This window comes from Peromyscus californicus, unplaced genomic scaffold, assembly GCF_007827085.1.
Source record: "Peromyscus californicus insignis strain IS unplaced genomic scaffold, ASM782708v3 Scaffold_21__1_contigs__length_65335640, whole genome shotgun sequence".
Classification (NCBI taxonomy): Eukaryota; Metazoa; Chordata; class Mammalia; order Rodentia; family Cricetidae; genus Peromyscus; species Peromyscus californicus.
The window spans coordinates 21,479,189-21,495,267 of NW_026294514.1; the positions used below are offsets into that span (position 1 = coordinate 21,479,189).

At 34.5% G+C, this 16,079-nt stretch overlaps 1 protein-coding gene across 4 annotated transcripts in view; it reads right to left on the reverse strand.

The window, feature by feature from the left end:
* Positions 1-16,079, reverse strand: part of Erbb4 (erb-b2 receptor tyrosine kinase 4) — a 1,089,367-nt gene that overhangs the window by 230,567 nt on the left and 842,721 nt on the right. The gene's annotated exons all lie outside the window — the stretch shown is intronic.

The window sequence follows — 16,079 nt, forward strand, 5'->3', positions numbered from 1 at the left end:
GTCAGAGAAAACACTGGGTCAGATGTTGGAGTGATGCTAACAAGGGTATATATGTTATAATTCAAAATATGTCTAAATTCTCCATGCTCATAAATATTCTATGAAGTAAATATTTCTTAAAATGTATAAATGAAGTCAAGAGGAGATTGGAAAGAGTTTTGCTCTCTAAGTGTTTTTCCAGTGTATTTTAGCAACAACAGAGCTTTGAAGTTGATTATTTCAGACTTTTTCCTAAATTTTTTTTTTCTCTTTGGAAAAATCCATTTCTTATGTAAACCATTATCTATGAACTTTAGGTGGTCATAGCTTTAAAGTGCATTAATTTCATATGGTATAGCAAATAACTCAGACTGAAACAAGATATTGCCTAATAAATATTGGACTATGATGCCATTAGAGATGGCAAAGAATGATTTCCTTCATGTTCATGTCTTCTATAAAAATAATTTTGTATTACATACCCATACCTTCAATATAGCTACATTCCCTAAAAGAATTTTGTATACTTGCAAAATAAACTTTTGCTCAAAGATAGACAAGAAATAATGATAGTGGATGATCATAAATAAGACCTTGAAATTCTAAAGCACTCATGAAAAAAAGCTGTGTAACTACTTCCACAAATGAAATCATGTGTTTTGAAGATTATGACTGCTGTACTGTCATATGAAACTGCAGAAAATCTTAAAAACCTGTCCACTCTAAAGGTTTCTTCCCGCCAGCTCAAACCATACTGAAATGTAGCTATAAAGCTATAATTCAACTAGATTTTCTTAAATGGGATTTTTCAAAGGATATAAAAGTCTCTGCTGAGAAAATTAAACTATATCAGAGACACAAACTTATCATTGTGATGTGTTTTTGTGTGTTTAGTGACATATTTTTAACATGTTGGTTAAATATATATTTTAGGAAATACTTTAGAATTTCAAACCAAAGCATACTTTTCTACTAACTGCTTCACATACTGGTAAAAAGCCACTCATTATAAAAACTGCTACTTCATCATTTTTTCATTTTAAAAATGTGGAAACCATGTTTTGTTTGTTGACTGTATTTTAAGGATGATATCTTTGCATAGAATAAAAACAGCCCTCTTTCTTCTTGTCTTATTTCAATAGAGAGTAACTATAAAGCCGTGCTAGTTCAAATGAAACATTCAGACTCAGTGGGATGTATTTTCTGTTTTTCTATGTGATGTTTACTTTTAATATTTTCACACAACAGTTATTTTCCTTGATATGTGTCTCTTCGCTGTTTTCTTCTCTCACCATCTGGCAAGAATGGTACAGAAACAAAAAAAAAAAAAAACCCTGAGAAATGAAGAACTACTTTTTCTACACTAAAAATAACACAGAAATGTGGGGTTGGCATTGCAGGGGGTGCTGTCTCCAGAGAAAAATACCAAACATTAAACACGATCCTATTTACACATGTTTCACCACTGTCAATCTTGATGACTCCTGGTGATTTGTACAAGAGCGATAGGGGCATTAGTTTAACCAAGAGTTATGCCTTAGTAATACTGTTTTTGTTTTTAAGGCAAGATCTCACTATGTAGCCTAGGAACTGGGTTGGGACTGATGATTCCCCTGCCTTAGCTTCCTGAGTGCTGAGATCACAGCCGTGCACCACCATCCATGACTGATCTTCACCCTTTATGAGATCCCTTCAAAACAGGATGGGACTGGCCGAATCACATATTTAAATTAATGTATATTTCTCCCAGATCTATATCTATTGCAAACCAAGCTGACTCTGAGAGATTTCTTCCTGTGTGTTCGATGAATCTCTAAGCAGCTCACACAAGACGATTGAGATCAAAAGGGTCAAAAAGTTAGAGAGCTGCAGTTATTCTACAATGCCCTGTCCATAACAGTAGTTTTGATGGTTGGTCGATTTTTTGGGTGCCCATTACAAACCGTCTGGCATTCTCAAGTGTATAAAAGAGTAATGCAGGTGCCAAGAACAAACTCGGAGTAAAAGGAAACAATTAATTGATAGCTTCACTTATGCTGTGATTTGGAAATTGTACAATGAAATTCATGCTCACCCTACTACTTATGAAACTATCTTGAGAATTCTGAACCTCAGACGAATTTTGTTAATTTACTTAAAAGCCCATAGTTTGATTTTAATAATTTTGTTTAAAAGTACAGAAATAATGAAGAGTATTTATCGTTTTAAATGCAATTACCTGATAAGAGGCAGTCTGAAAACTAAGCTACTCCTATTAAAATATACATTATTGTCCAGTTCTATATTTGAATCATAGTATTTCTCTTCTTGTATAAGATAAGAAGATATATTAAACTCTCTCCTTATAAATATCCATATGATTTTCTTCATTTATCTATTTCTTTAAAGGCATTAAATCATAAAAATATATAGTGATGTCAATATAACTTATGACTAAAATGCAAGTATTTATATTTTGTTAAGCTTCTATTTAATATTAATATATGATTATTCTTCAAAAATGAAAAGTGGTTGTATTCTGTTTTTTGTTTTCTATTTGGTAAAACTATCAGGGCAAATCATGATTAGATCCATGATATGTTTTTGAGTAAAACAAGCTTACTCCCAAATAAAAAGTTAATAAAATTTATAAAATAGGTATATTTTTCTTCATTTTTGAATAAATCATACTCCAAGTTAGGATAAATCAAATAACCCACAGTCTTAAAATATTCACTGATGCTGTAGTTTGCAATTGGTGGCACGGAGTTCTACTTTTAGAAGCCTAACTAAATAATTTAGAAGTTAAACTAATTAATTGGAAAACAAGTCTTCAGAATGTGTTTTATCAGACTGGAACTGCTTTGCTGTTTATTTATAGTCATTAAAGATTAAAAGAGAAATGATGGGGCTCAGAACATGTTTAAAGAGATAAAAAACACAGGGTAGCCTGATAAACTCCACAAGGTGTACTTCTTATATGGGAACATTTTGTTTCACACTTTCAAAGTCTCAAATATAACACAATAGTGTAATTACTGTATGGTGTTAAGCTTTTCATTTCTATGGGATTTTTTTTCCTTTTTCTTATCATGATCATGGCAGAAAGTGGGTTTAAAGTTGGGTCAATCCAAGTTCCAGTTAGGTTATCTGCCTCAAACTAGTTGTGTTTAATGTTACTATGAAACACATTAGATTAAATACACAAGCATTTCCATAATTAATAAAAATATTCAGTTGGGAACTACCTTGTCTATTAATACATGCACAAGATCTGATGAATGTTGTGTATTTAATGTCAAAATAAAATCAATTATATCTAAGATCAAATATCTAAGATCAAGGATCTTAGAATATCCTTCTCCATTGTAGTCAGTAGCTTCAAGTTACACAAGTCAAAGTATACATGCATACACCTTCCACTCTCCAAAGTCCCTCTCTGCACACAGTACATGATACATCAAAATATGCATGTGTGTGTGTGTGTGTATATATATATATATATATAATATATATGCCACTATACATGTATTGTGTGACTATACACACACACACACACACACACACACACACACACACACACACACATAGCACTAAGGCCAGAGTATCAGTACTATTTCTACAAAGTATTTTTGAGATTTTAGTTTAGTTTTAGCTATATATATGTATGTGTGTATCTATGGGATGTGAACATGTTTGCAGTGCCCACAGAGATCAGAAAAGTGTGCCAAATGCCCTGGTGAAAAAATGACAGGGGGTTCTGCACTGCCTGATATGGTTTCTGAGAATCAACTAAGGTCCACTGGAAGAGCAGTGTGCACTCTTAGCCACCAAGCCATGCTATGGATATCACTTTGTATAAATAAAATGCTGATTGGCCAGTAGCCAGGCAGGAAATGTAGGCGGGACAAGCAGAGAAGAGAATTCTGGGAACAGGAAGGCTGAGTCAGAAGATGCTGCCAGCCGCTGCCCCCATGAGTGCCAACATGTAAGATACTAGTAATCCATGAGCCATGTGGCAAAGTATAGATTTATAGAAATGGGTTAATTTAAGATGTAAGAACTAGATAGCTAGAAGTCTGAGCCACAGCCATACAGTTTGTAAGCAATATAAGTCTCTGTGTGTTTACTCAGTTGGGCCTGAGTGGCTGAGGGACTGGCGGGTGAGAGAGATTTGTCCTGATCATGGGCCAGGCAGGACTGGAGAAAACTCCAGATACAAAGCCATATTTCCAGCTCCTCTGCCAGTTTATGACCATTATTGTTTCTAGTAAATAAATAAATACGGAAATTAAGTGGATATATCTTACTAATTCAGAAATGTAATCAGTTAGCATTGGGTCTCATCGTGGGTCCTTTATGAAAACCTCATAATAATTACAATAATACAGACAATGGCATGAAAAAGGAGTTTGCAATATTATCATCATGGGTATAGTTTTGTTTCCTAAGTTGACCTTGTTATCAATAAATGCTTTTGAAAAAAAAAAACCTGCTTGTTGGCCTCATTAAAACAAAATTCTAAGAATGTATTAAAAATTGCCAACTGAGTCAAAGAGTATAACTTTGGAAATTAGAACAGTTTCAACAGTTTGTTATTTAGCTAAGGAGTTTAAATATGGTAAAAATTCTATTCAAATAAGAGGAACACTGGATTTAATAGCCAGTTGATTCTCCTGTGTGCTATAAGGCACACAGTTCATTAACAATTGTTCAATCACAAATAGTCAAATGAAATGAGACTGCAAAAGACTGTCTTCCTGGTGTAGAAATAATTTGCTTCCATGAGAATAAGTCAAATGTTAATTTGGTCTTAAGTACAACCTTTAAATGGAAAGAATTTTGATATATTATAAATTTTCCATTTTAAACCCTAAGCTAGAAATGTTGTGAAAAATTATTTTAACTAGGCAAAGATGTGTTACAGTTGTTTATGCTATGGAATATTATTTTAACTATGTGAAGGTGTGTTATATGTGTTTCTGCTGCCTTTGTTAAGATGTAAAGCTGTGTTACATTTGTTTATGCTGCATTTGTTTAATTACGTAAAGATGTGTTGCATTTGTTTCACCTTGCCTGCCTAAGGCACCTGATTGGACTAATGGTATGTTCTCAGATATAAAATTTGTACATAGCATTTATTTTTGTATCTTCATTTTAATTCTTTCAGGATTGATGTTTTTTAAACTTAAAAAAAGAATACTTTTTAAAGAAAGATAAACACATTCAGTGTTATTGTTAATTCCAATTACCAAATTAATTGGATTAGGAAACACCTCAGATATTAGTGACATATACCTTTATGAGTGTCTATAAGGTATTTCCAAAAATGATTTATTGAAGGAGGAATATTTTCTTTAAATGTAGGCCACACCATCCTGTGGCAGGGATCCTAGATAAAATTAAAAGGAAAAAGGAAGCCAGAAGAACACTGTATCTTCCTTTCTCTGCTCTTTGGTCCATGGAATACTGAGACATTCTCTTTACAATGCCTTTCCCATCATATGACCAATACTTTCAAGCTATGAGCTGAAATAAATCCTTCCTTGCTTAAGAGTCCCTTTTGAGGTAACTGGTCACAGCAAAATGAGGAGAGGGGGTAATACAACACAATGTCTATTGTATCACTACTTTGTTCAATCTTTACTACAACAGTTCACATTTGAAACAAGAGACCTTGAAACACTAAAAGGAAACATTGATATCCCCCAGAGACACTTTAAGGGTTACTGCCTAGGGCAAGGAGAGCTACGTTAAGACAGCATTTTTCCTCTCTCTCAAATTATGCTTATTTTGACCTAGAATTCTACCTGCTCTATAAAAATGACACATTTTTTTCTTTTTGAGCAAATGAAAATGATCTGGGTCAAACTGCACAAGGCTGACTTCAGTTGACAGCGACAGTTTGTACTTGATATGATGTAGGTTTTACAGCATGTCTCTGTCCTTTGATTGCTGATCAAGATTTCTTGACTACATTTAAAATATGAAGTAGGACTTAAGCAAAAGCATAATTTCCCTCTTTCTATGCAAGTTTGAATGTTTTTCAACTTGTCTTTACACTGTTGAAGTAATTTTCATTTTTCAATATGTAAATGTCATATTTCCTTCAGTAGTAGTGTCACAAAAAATGTTTTTGCAATGACTTTTCTATTGAGCCTATATGTAATATAACATGTTCTTACCTTTCTAAGATTCAGTTTCTGAGAAAAATCTCTCATAGTTTCAAGGTAGTTACTTCCTTTTTCTTATAGGCAATATTTATATCTATCTATGTGAGTATGTTTTTCTTTCTCAAACTGAGAAAAATATATATTCTTGTGTTAGACTCACAAATATAGGATAGATAGGATATCTTCTTTAATTTTGCCAAATACAAATGGACTAGATATTATAAATAGACTAGATATTGTAACTGTAATTCTTGCTTGATAATTGTTTTGTTATATGTAATTTTACTATGTTAAAGTTAAAACCTTCCTTTTGGAAAAAAAAAAAAAGAAAGGGAAAGTTCTGTGGATAGCGATTGCTCTGTATGCTGTGAATGTGATGCTCTGATTGGTTAATAAATAAAGTGCTGATTGGCCAGTAGCCAGGCAGGAAGTATAGGTAGGACACAGAGAGAGGAGAATTCTGGGAAATGGAAGGCTGAGTCAGGAGACGTTGCTAGCCACTGCTGCCATGAGACTCAAGATGTGAAAGCAGAACTGGGAAAAGGTACCAAGCCATGTGGCTAAACATAAATAAGAATTATGGGTTAATTTAAGTGTAAGTTCTAGCTAGCAAGAAGCCTGAGCCATTAGGCCAAACAGTTTTAATTAATATAAGCATCTGTGTGTTTATTTGGGTCTAAGTGGCTGTGAGCCTGGTGGAACCAGGAAAACTCCAGCTACAAAGACCTAACCTTATGTTAATTACATTAGTCATTTCCCCTCCTAAAGAGAGTTAAAGATAATCAATCCACATGTAGATGTTCTGCTGTTCCCCTAAGGATGTCCTTACAAATTTTGAGATAGTAAGGCCATCCATGTTTGGGTGAATTTAGTTTAGTATTAATAATAACTAGAAAGTACAATATTGAAATTTTGAAAAGGAGATCACTCCAATTTTTATAATAATTTAGCAATTGCTATAGGAACAATATAGGTGCCTGATATAAATGGGCACATATCAATGATTAACTTCCAGTTAATCACCAGCCCTAGGACCCAATACATTTTTGCCATCATAGTTACAAGAGTGTCCTCCTTAGCACCTACTATATTTTACATACTCCAAGATCAAACTTGTTTTTAAATATTTATAATTAATTATTTAATTTTTTCCTATTTCCATATTATTTTTAAGTTTCATGAGGGTAGAGATCATGATTTTTCTTTTTTATGAGGAATCTCTATCCTTCTTAGTAACATCACCTTAAGACGGTTGACAGAAATTATTGCTAAATGAATCAAGGGTATAGTTTACCTGATACTGTATTTCTAAAAATTCAATTCTTCCCCTTGGTATAACTGAAGTATTTGGAACAACTGTGAAAATAGGTAACTGAACTCTACATTTTCTTTGAATTAATATGACTTAATGTGTTCACTTTACTTCTATCCTGTTGATCCTTGAGCCAATTAGAATCACAATTTTAGGCAATAGTTCCAACAGCTCTGCTCTGATAGAGGCTGTGGGTCCATCTCCCCTGTCAAATCGAGCAGCCCTTATTTAAACAAGTCCTTTCAGTCTTGGAGCATTTTTTCATGTATGTGGTCACCTCCTCAAAACAGCCTTGAGCTCCACCACATCCCTACTTTCGATGCTCCTCTATTTTCTTAGCGGTTTCCATACATTTTGAAATTTCCCTTTTAATTATTTGATCTCCAGTGTAGAAAGGTGGCAGGACTCAGTCATTACATTTCTTCTCTTGTCTACTGGCACTCCCTAGATAGGATTTGCTTCCCTTATAATGATAAGTATCCATATTCTTAGCTCAAATGAAAATTTCCTGTTTTTTTGTAAATTTATCATAAGTGCTGGAATTGTATCATAGACACCTTTATATTTCCCTTAAGGATGGTTTGCTTTTTAATTTAAAAAAATCACTAAATTAGGAACTAGATAGATATCTCAGAGGTTAAGAGCATTTGTTGCTCTTGTGAAGGACTTGAAATTTGGTGACTAATATCACCATTCTACATGAGCTCACAGCCACCTGTAACTCAGTTCCAGGGCATTTGATGCCCTGTCCAAGCATCCACAGGAACCAGACATGTTTGTGGTACACAGACATTCACACAGGTAAACATTCATACACAAAATAAAAACTAAAAATTTAAGTCCTAAATTAGTAATCATGACATTAATAAAACTGAATTAATTCTTTCATAAATATTTAGCAACTTTTTATTCAGATTAATCCACAAATATTCATAGACCTTTCAATATTTTGAGAACTTCCTATTTTTTATTTTAACCAAATATATATAGCATATCACTAATACAAGAAAAAGAGTAGAATATTTTAATGGACTGCTTTTCTAAATTGAAACTGATACATTTTTCAATATTTTCTTATTTCTGATTTACTGGTAATTAAAATATACTTCAAGAAGTTCTGAAATTGTTTACCAGATTATTTTCTTTGCTTGTAATGTGGTATATTCCCCCTTCCTACCCAACCATATAGTGCCAATGCAGTTATTGATCCAACAGTTTTCTTAGTCATCTGTTGGCCAGCACCTTCTATGTGAAACAGATACATTCCTATGTCACGGCATTTTACTCTGAATATGAATAACAAATTACCAGCCACTGAAATAAAAGCAAATGTTAGGCATTCAGGAGCAGCGAGGGAGGGCTAATGAAACATTCACTTCTGTCTTGGATGCTGAACATAGACTGGACTGGCCATCCTACCTCCAGACAGAAAGATCAAGAAAGTATTAGAGGTCATATTCCTGGTTCTACAGAACACAGAACCCTGGCTACAGCTACCTGTGTCTGGGCTTCTCTGTGAGAAAGTAATGCAAAGATACAAACTGAAGCTTAGTGTAGACAAATAAGATCTTAAATAAAGCAGGAATTACGTACAGATTTTCAATTTTTCTCTCCTTTTACTGTATTGAAAATATTATACCTGTCATTCTAAGAGGTTTGGGCCATTGAAAGCAAAACATGAAATCCAGGTCCTTCTCTTTCTAGCTAATGCACGAAAGTCTATGTGCATTTAATTTTATTTTATTTCAAGACTCTCTTAGTCATTGAGCTAGGCATTATCTGTATCTTCCTTTACTCAATGCTTATGGAAAGGAGATGAAAGGGCAACAAATCCTTACACTTTTATAACTAACACTAAACAGAGCTTAGCACAACTGTGTGCCGTTCTGAAATGTAGACTCCATCAGGTCACTAGCCACTTTAAATGATGATAACATTAAAAAAAATAGTAAAATGTTTTCTTACCATGCACAAGTCAAGAAAAATCTACCCTAGGCTTTCAAGACAGAGAGAAGCTGAAGAAAGCAGAGCTGTTGGTAAAGTATGCAACTTGGCAAAATACGAATATCCTATTTCTATTTTGTGGGCCCCTAGTAGATTGGAAGTAACTCAAGGGGGAAATGAGAGGGTGTGGATGTCTCTGTCTCATCTATTAAAAAAACTTCCCACAGAGGACTTGGAACAAAGACAAATAAACCCTCTTTCACAAAAGCTTTTGGTCATTGTACCCCACTTTAAATAATGCTTTCTCTATAAGAATAGATTACTCTTTATATTTTCAGGGGAGGTTTATTATGACTGGCTTCACAAAACACGTCTTAAGGCATTTAATAATAATGTTGAGTAATATAACCCACTCTTAAACTTATATAAACATCCACCCACTAATTAGAACACATTTCTAATTAAGGGGAACTATTTTTTTCAAAAAATGAATGCCTAGAAGATGTTGTTATACCCCAGATGCTCTGAATGCAGATTCACAGCCTCCAGATAATGTAAAAGGAAAAATAATTCTAACCTGAACTAATTCAAACAGCATTGAAATAATATAATATCAAGACAACTTTACACTTTGCCTGAAACCATTTCATTTACATGCAAAAGAAATCATTATTATGAAAGAAAACTCACCATCAACATGAAACATCCTCTTCCCAGCTAGAATATTAATTTTTCAATCTGTTCTTTCTCTATTATTTTTCTATTATTGAAATTATGTGTTCCATTAACATTCAGCTCTGCATAAATGTATGGATGGCTTATGGGCATCCAGAAGAGGATGTTTAAAATCTTTGTTTAGTAAATGGTCATTAAGGAAATAGTCTAAATATAATATGGAGGAAAGTTAGCATTTCCTTTTAAATTTTGTAAGTGATATACATCTCCATGCCGTTTTCGCTGCTTTCTGATTTTTAAAAAGATTGTATGATTTTATGCTTCCATCTGGAACACTATCTGGGCTAGTTGTTCATCTGTACTTATCATGCCATTTGAGACTATGCAGAATTTTAGTCTTTTAAAGAAAATGGGAAAGAGAGTGAGAGAGAAGAGTGGATGGGTTCCAACTTCACTCTCTGTACAAAGTTACTAAGGAACACTAAAAACTCTTCTGGGGTACATTTTAAGATCACTAAGTGTATTCATATATAAATAGTTGAATATATCCCCAAACAAGCAAATCTAAAGAACACAAGTGTAAATGTCAGATTACCAAAATATGCCATGGGCATATCTTGAAAAATTTATGCGGTTTTGTTTACTGTCAAGTAAGGTTATTGAATGATAATGTCATAATTTACAAGGAGAGAAGAAGAGGTCTAAAGAGGGAAAGAGAAGGAAGACAGGGAAAGAGAGAGGGAGATAAGGATGAAAAGAAGGAGAGAGGGGGGGATGGAGAGACAGAGAGAGAGATACACACAGAGAGATGGAAATACATAGAGACAGAAAGACACACACATAGAGAAAGGAGAGAGACAGAGACAGACCGCAGACCAGAGAGAGGTTACCCTCCCAAGAAATCTAGATGTTTTATAAAAAATCTTAATGTTTTATAAAAAAGGATCAGGTATTATTATATTATCTATAGATAAATTTGTTTTTTCCTATTATTTCAAAATGCCATAGGAGCAATAGAAATTGCTGTTTCTATTAGATTCTGCAATTAGAAACTGTTGAAATAGAAATGGTAATGATCCTTGTAAGTACATTTCTCCATCCAGGATACCTAAAACCAAACAATAGATCAACAAACTTTGATTTGAGAAGAGGGCAAATCAAAGCTCTTGTCTCCATCAACACTTCTCTTTATCACGTTGAATACCACACACGAAATTATCACTGTTTTAAAAATGTCTAAATAATGAAGTCTTGGCAGGATTTTTGGTAATATTTTGTTTTGTTTTGTTTTGTTTGCTTTTTGAGACAGGGTTTCTCTATGGAGCTTTTTTGGAGCCTGTCCTGGAACTTGCTCTGTAGAATAGTCTGGCCTCGAACTCACAGAGAGCCACCTGCCTCTACCTCTGGAGTGCTGGGATTAAAGGCGTGCACCACCACCACCCACAGCTTCTGTAAAAAAAAATTTTTGGAGCCATTTTTTTAATGAGAGGCAAAGAAAATGGTCTACCAATGAAGCAGAGAATTTACAGTGAGAATGTTTGAAGTCAATGTCATTTCTGCCATTTTTATGCTTTCTATCTGACTTTTTTCACTGATTACTAATTTGAATAATAAAATAGGATGATGCCATGGATCTTATATAGCTAAATATATCTTACATATTTTCATGTACGTGTGTGTATGTATATGTTTGCATGCGCATATTACTTATTTTACCATTTTGAGTAGGATAAAAATAAGAGCAGCTATTCTTCAGTTGTGGATGGGTGATACTAAGAAATGCTCTCCCACAATGCAAGGGGTGGTCACTATTGATCTAGAATTTTAACAATAACATGCAATTATGTGAGTAAAGAAGCCAAATGTGTGAAGTATATCCCTAAATCTGTAAACTATCAAAACATACCACTATACATGCATTTTAGTATATGTTAATGTTTGCAAGGATTTATATCCTAAGTGGATACTGGCATACCCACTTAATGGACTGAGCATGCAATACTCCTATAATTATCACTTACACCAAAGAGTAGAATTACTACTTCAAAACACAAGGCTGAACATGATTAGGGGCCTTTAATCATCATGATAATGAAGCCCCCCTTCATTTGCTTCAATTTTAAAAGAGCAGTCTATAGAAAAGTTGCTCAAACAAGCACTATTGTTAGACTATCAATTTAATTATGCCAGCAAGTCAAAAGCCCAGCAAGTTTTATATATGAGGGAATTTCTGTTATAATTCGTCATATGTAAGGATTAAAAAAAATAGGAAAAATCCTTTGCAATTTACTGATGTTCTAATATTATTCACTTGCACAATCATACAATTGCTGATTTTCAGGTGGCGGTGCAATTTGGAATAATTGTTATATACCAGCATCTTGCAATTAACGTGACAGGTATTGAAATCTGCTAATTTCTCAGAACACATACAGGGTGCTTCTAGATCCTGATTATATATTTAAGAGCCTTCTAATTTAATGAGTTCAGAGTCAGTGATCATGCAAGCTGTTATTTTCCTTGAGAAAGTAAAATAGATGACCTTCAAGTTGGGTTCGTGATAATTTGTAAATTAATGTCAGAATGATTTAAATACAAAAATAAGCACAGTTTATATTTGAATTTAATTTTCCAGATAATCCCTCCCTCCCTTAGCATGCACGTATGCACCCCCTCAAAAACACCCTCATTCTTTTTTGGTGAGATGGTGGCAGTTATAACATCAGGCAGAATATGGAGCATTAAACTGAAAATCCCAAGGCTTTGTCTACAAATCTTTGTGCTTGCCTGCCCTCTCCCCTCTATTTATCTTCTTCTGAAGAAAGAGTGAACGAGAGCATCTTTTCATATCCAGATCTAATGCTTTCACATTTGCTTAGCCTCTTAATTCCTGCAGCTTTCCCCATAGATGTTCACGATGCACAACTCCATTGTGTTTTACACTGCAAGACTTTTTGTTTTCAAAAGCACGTTTAAAATTCGAATATCTTCAGATGTTTTTTTCCCGGTGATGTTCTTTCTGGAGCCACTTCTGTGTCTCTTCCTTCACGCTCAAATTTCTCTCAGAAGATAGAGAAAAATGGGTTCTTTATATTTCTAAGTTTCCTTTTTTATTAAGAATTTTTAAAATTTATTTTACATACCAACCACAGAAACCCCCTCTCTTCACTGCAGCCTTATCTTCAACCTAGCCCCCATTCCCTCCTCTGAAAAGGTAAGGCCTCACATGGGGAGTGAGCAGAGCCTGGTACATTCAGGTGAGGCAGGTCCAAGCCCATTTCCCTGCATAAAGGCTGTGCAAGGTGTCCCATCATAGGTAATGGGCTTCAGAAAGCCAGCTCATGCACCAGGGATGGATCCTGATCCTACTGCCAGGGGGCCCCTTAAGCAGATCAAGCTACATAACTGTCTCCATTATGCAGATCTAGTCCAGTCCCATGGAGGCTCCACAGCTGTTGGTCTAAAATTCTTGAGTTCCTACTAGCTTGGTTTGGTTGTCTCTGTAGGTTTTCCCATCATAATCTTGATGCCCCTTGCTCATAGAGTCCCTCTTTCCTCTACCAGGCTGAACTCCAGGAGTCCAGTCGAAGAGAGGGAAGAGAGATTATTTATGTATTTCTTATTCACTTGTGTTCCGTGTCTACATATAGAAAAATGCTGTATCCTTTTCTTATATTTTCTACTTAACATCTCTCGAAGGTGTCAAAGTTACTGAAGATTCAACATATTTCAAATAAGCTCAGAAACATTAACTTAGCACTCCCAAGTATCCAGCATCTTAGTGAATGCTGCTCCATCCATCAGAAACCCAGAGTTTGTTTGTTGTTGTTGTTCTCTTCATTCTTTCAAATCCCATGGACTGGTAAATCTGGCAATAAGCTTTATGTTGTAAATTCTGGTTGAATCTCCCCACTTCTCTCCATCCATCACATTCCAGGCATGCTAGGTCCATGCTTCATATGTGCCTATAGACCGATACTGGTAACACTGAGGGAGCACATTGTCCTATCCGTGCTGCTTTTCGAATGCAGGTTTCATGGGCTCCACTCTCAGTCCGGCACCTTCTCGACTTGCACGTTTTCCTCTATTAACCCTACCATGCTTTTTATCTGTATCTTTCTCCCTTCTTTGCCAACCCCACTCCCATTGTCAATTTCCAGTGATCCTTGCCTCTAATTCATGTCATCACATATCATCTTGTCTATCACATGACCCCTATCTCCTTGCTTACGTTTTCATTTGGCAAACACCAGTCAACCCAAATTTCTAAATACCCAGGTCTGAATTTAAGCAATCACAATGGGGATGAATGAAACACATTACTTACTGGATCGTTTTCATTTGTGAGTAAACCTCTCAAACAGACTTAGCAATGCACAGTCGTGCAGCTGTGCTAATAGTGTAGTGTGTCTTTCTGGATACGTCCAATGGATTTTTTTTTAAATATACACAAGTATTTCTTATATTCTGCTCTTAAGTGTTAAACTTAGTTAATAGTTCATTCAAGATGAAGTTATGAATTTACCTACTTTCTCTCACCAAATCCATCATTACTTTTCCTGTACCTTTACCTCTTGTATGTGAATTTCTTCAAGTTGAAGTGAATGTATGATCCTTAATCTCTGCCTCCAAATTCCCTACTTTGAAGTGAGCATTGCTCTCCATCAGCTGACTAAGGAAGGTTTTAACGGAAGTTGTTCTTTATCTGTTGAAATAAGTTTCTAATAATTCCTATCAGTCTTCATATGCATTATTATGTTCACCAATTTAGCACACACACACAGACACACACTGACACACACACACACACACACAGACACATACACACATGCACATACACATGCACACACACATGCACGCACACACCACACTTTATCTGTTGATTCTCTGTCCTTTGTCACATAGAGCAAATAAGTTGAGTAGTTTTTGTAATACAAGCAATCTCAGTTTGTGTCTTCTCTCCTTATTTAACTCCATCACTTTCAAAAGCACCTATTTTTAATTTCTGATCATCTCAAATCTCTCAAATAGGATGCTCAACATCTGTTTCTAAGTCATTAAATTTTGGCTCACTCTCCATCCATAAATATATTCTTTATTCTCTGCTCCCAGGACTTCATCCTTACATGCTTTCTTCTTTGGTTAACCCCATTTTTCTTGTCTCCTTTGCTATACTATATTTTTTTCTTTTCCACATTAAATGACCCAAAAGCTTAAGGCTAAATTTCTGCATGTGAAATGTCATCTAATGTTATCAATTTAATACAACTAATAACTCATAGCCTCTAATGAGCTCCAGATCATTATAGATAATATTAATACTGAGATTGAGAGACAATAAGCAAAACTAGAAGGCTGTAAAAGACCTAGTCACACGCTTCATAAAATAGCCCTTCCATGAGAAGCAGTACACTAGAGAGGAAGAAGTGGGTGTTTTGAGTCAGACAACTGAACTCTAATGCTTATTCTACTACCTATTAGTCAGGTGAAAATTTGAAAATTGGTTTTCTTATCCTGTTTCCTCATTTATAAAATAGTAGTGGTAGTAGTGATAACTATTATTATATACATAATCTGAAAATTAATGATAAGACATGTTTAGGGAATGACTTTAGAGTATGAAGGCAAGGTCTGTGTTAAATACCAAGAAGCTTTTGAAACAGAAAGAAGTGACACCATTCTGAAAGAAAACAAATTTTTTTTTTCTCCAATTGGCTCTTTTTTCCCCCTGGTGTCTAATTTACTGTGGGATTTGAACCTGGGGTTTCAAGTCTAGTATTTTTGTGCTTTAATTTTAACTCCATCACTTTCAAAAGCACCTATTTTTAATTTTAACCAGAAGATTAATAACGATGTAACTTTGAAAAATTTGGTTTGTTCATTAAATTAAAAAGGTTTATTTACCCAAAAGTAAACTTTGTTTGGTAAAAGATCTTTGTTGTTTTATTTCTACTCTGCAGAAAGTATCTATAATTATTCTATAAATGACTCAAGCATATGGAATGCATTATTCTGAG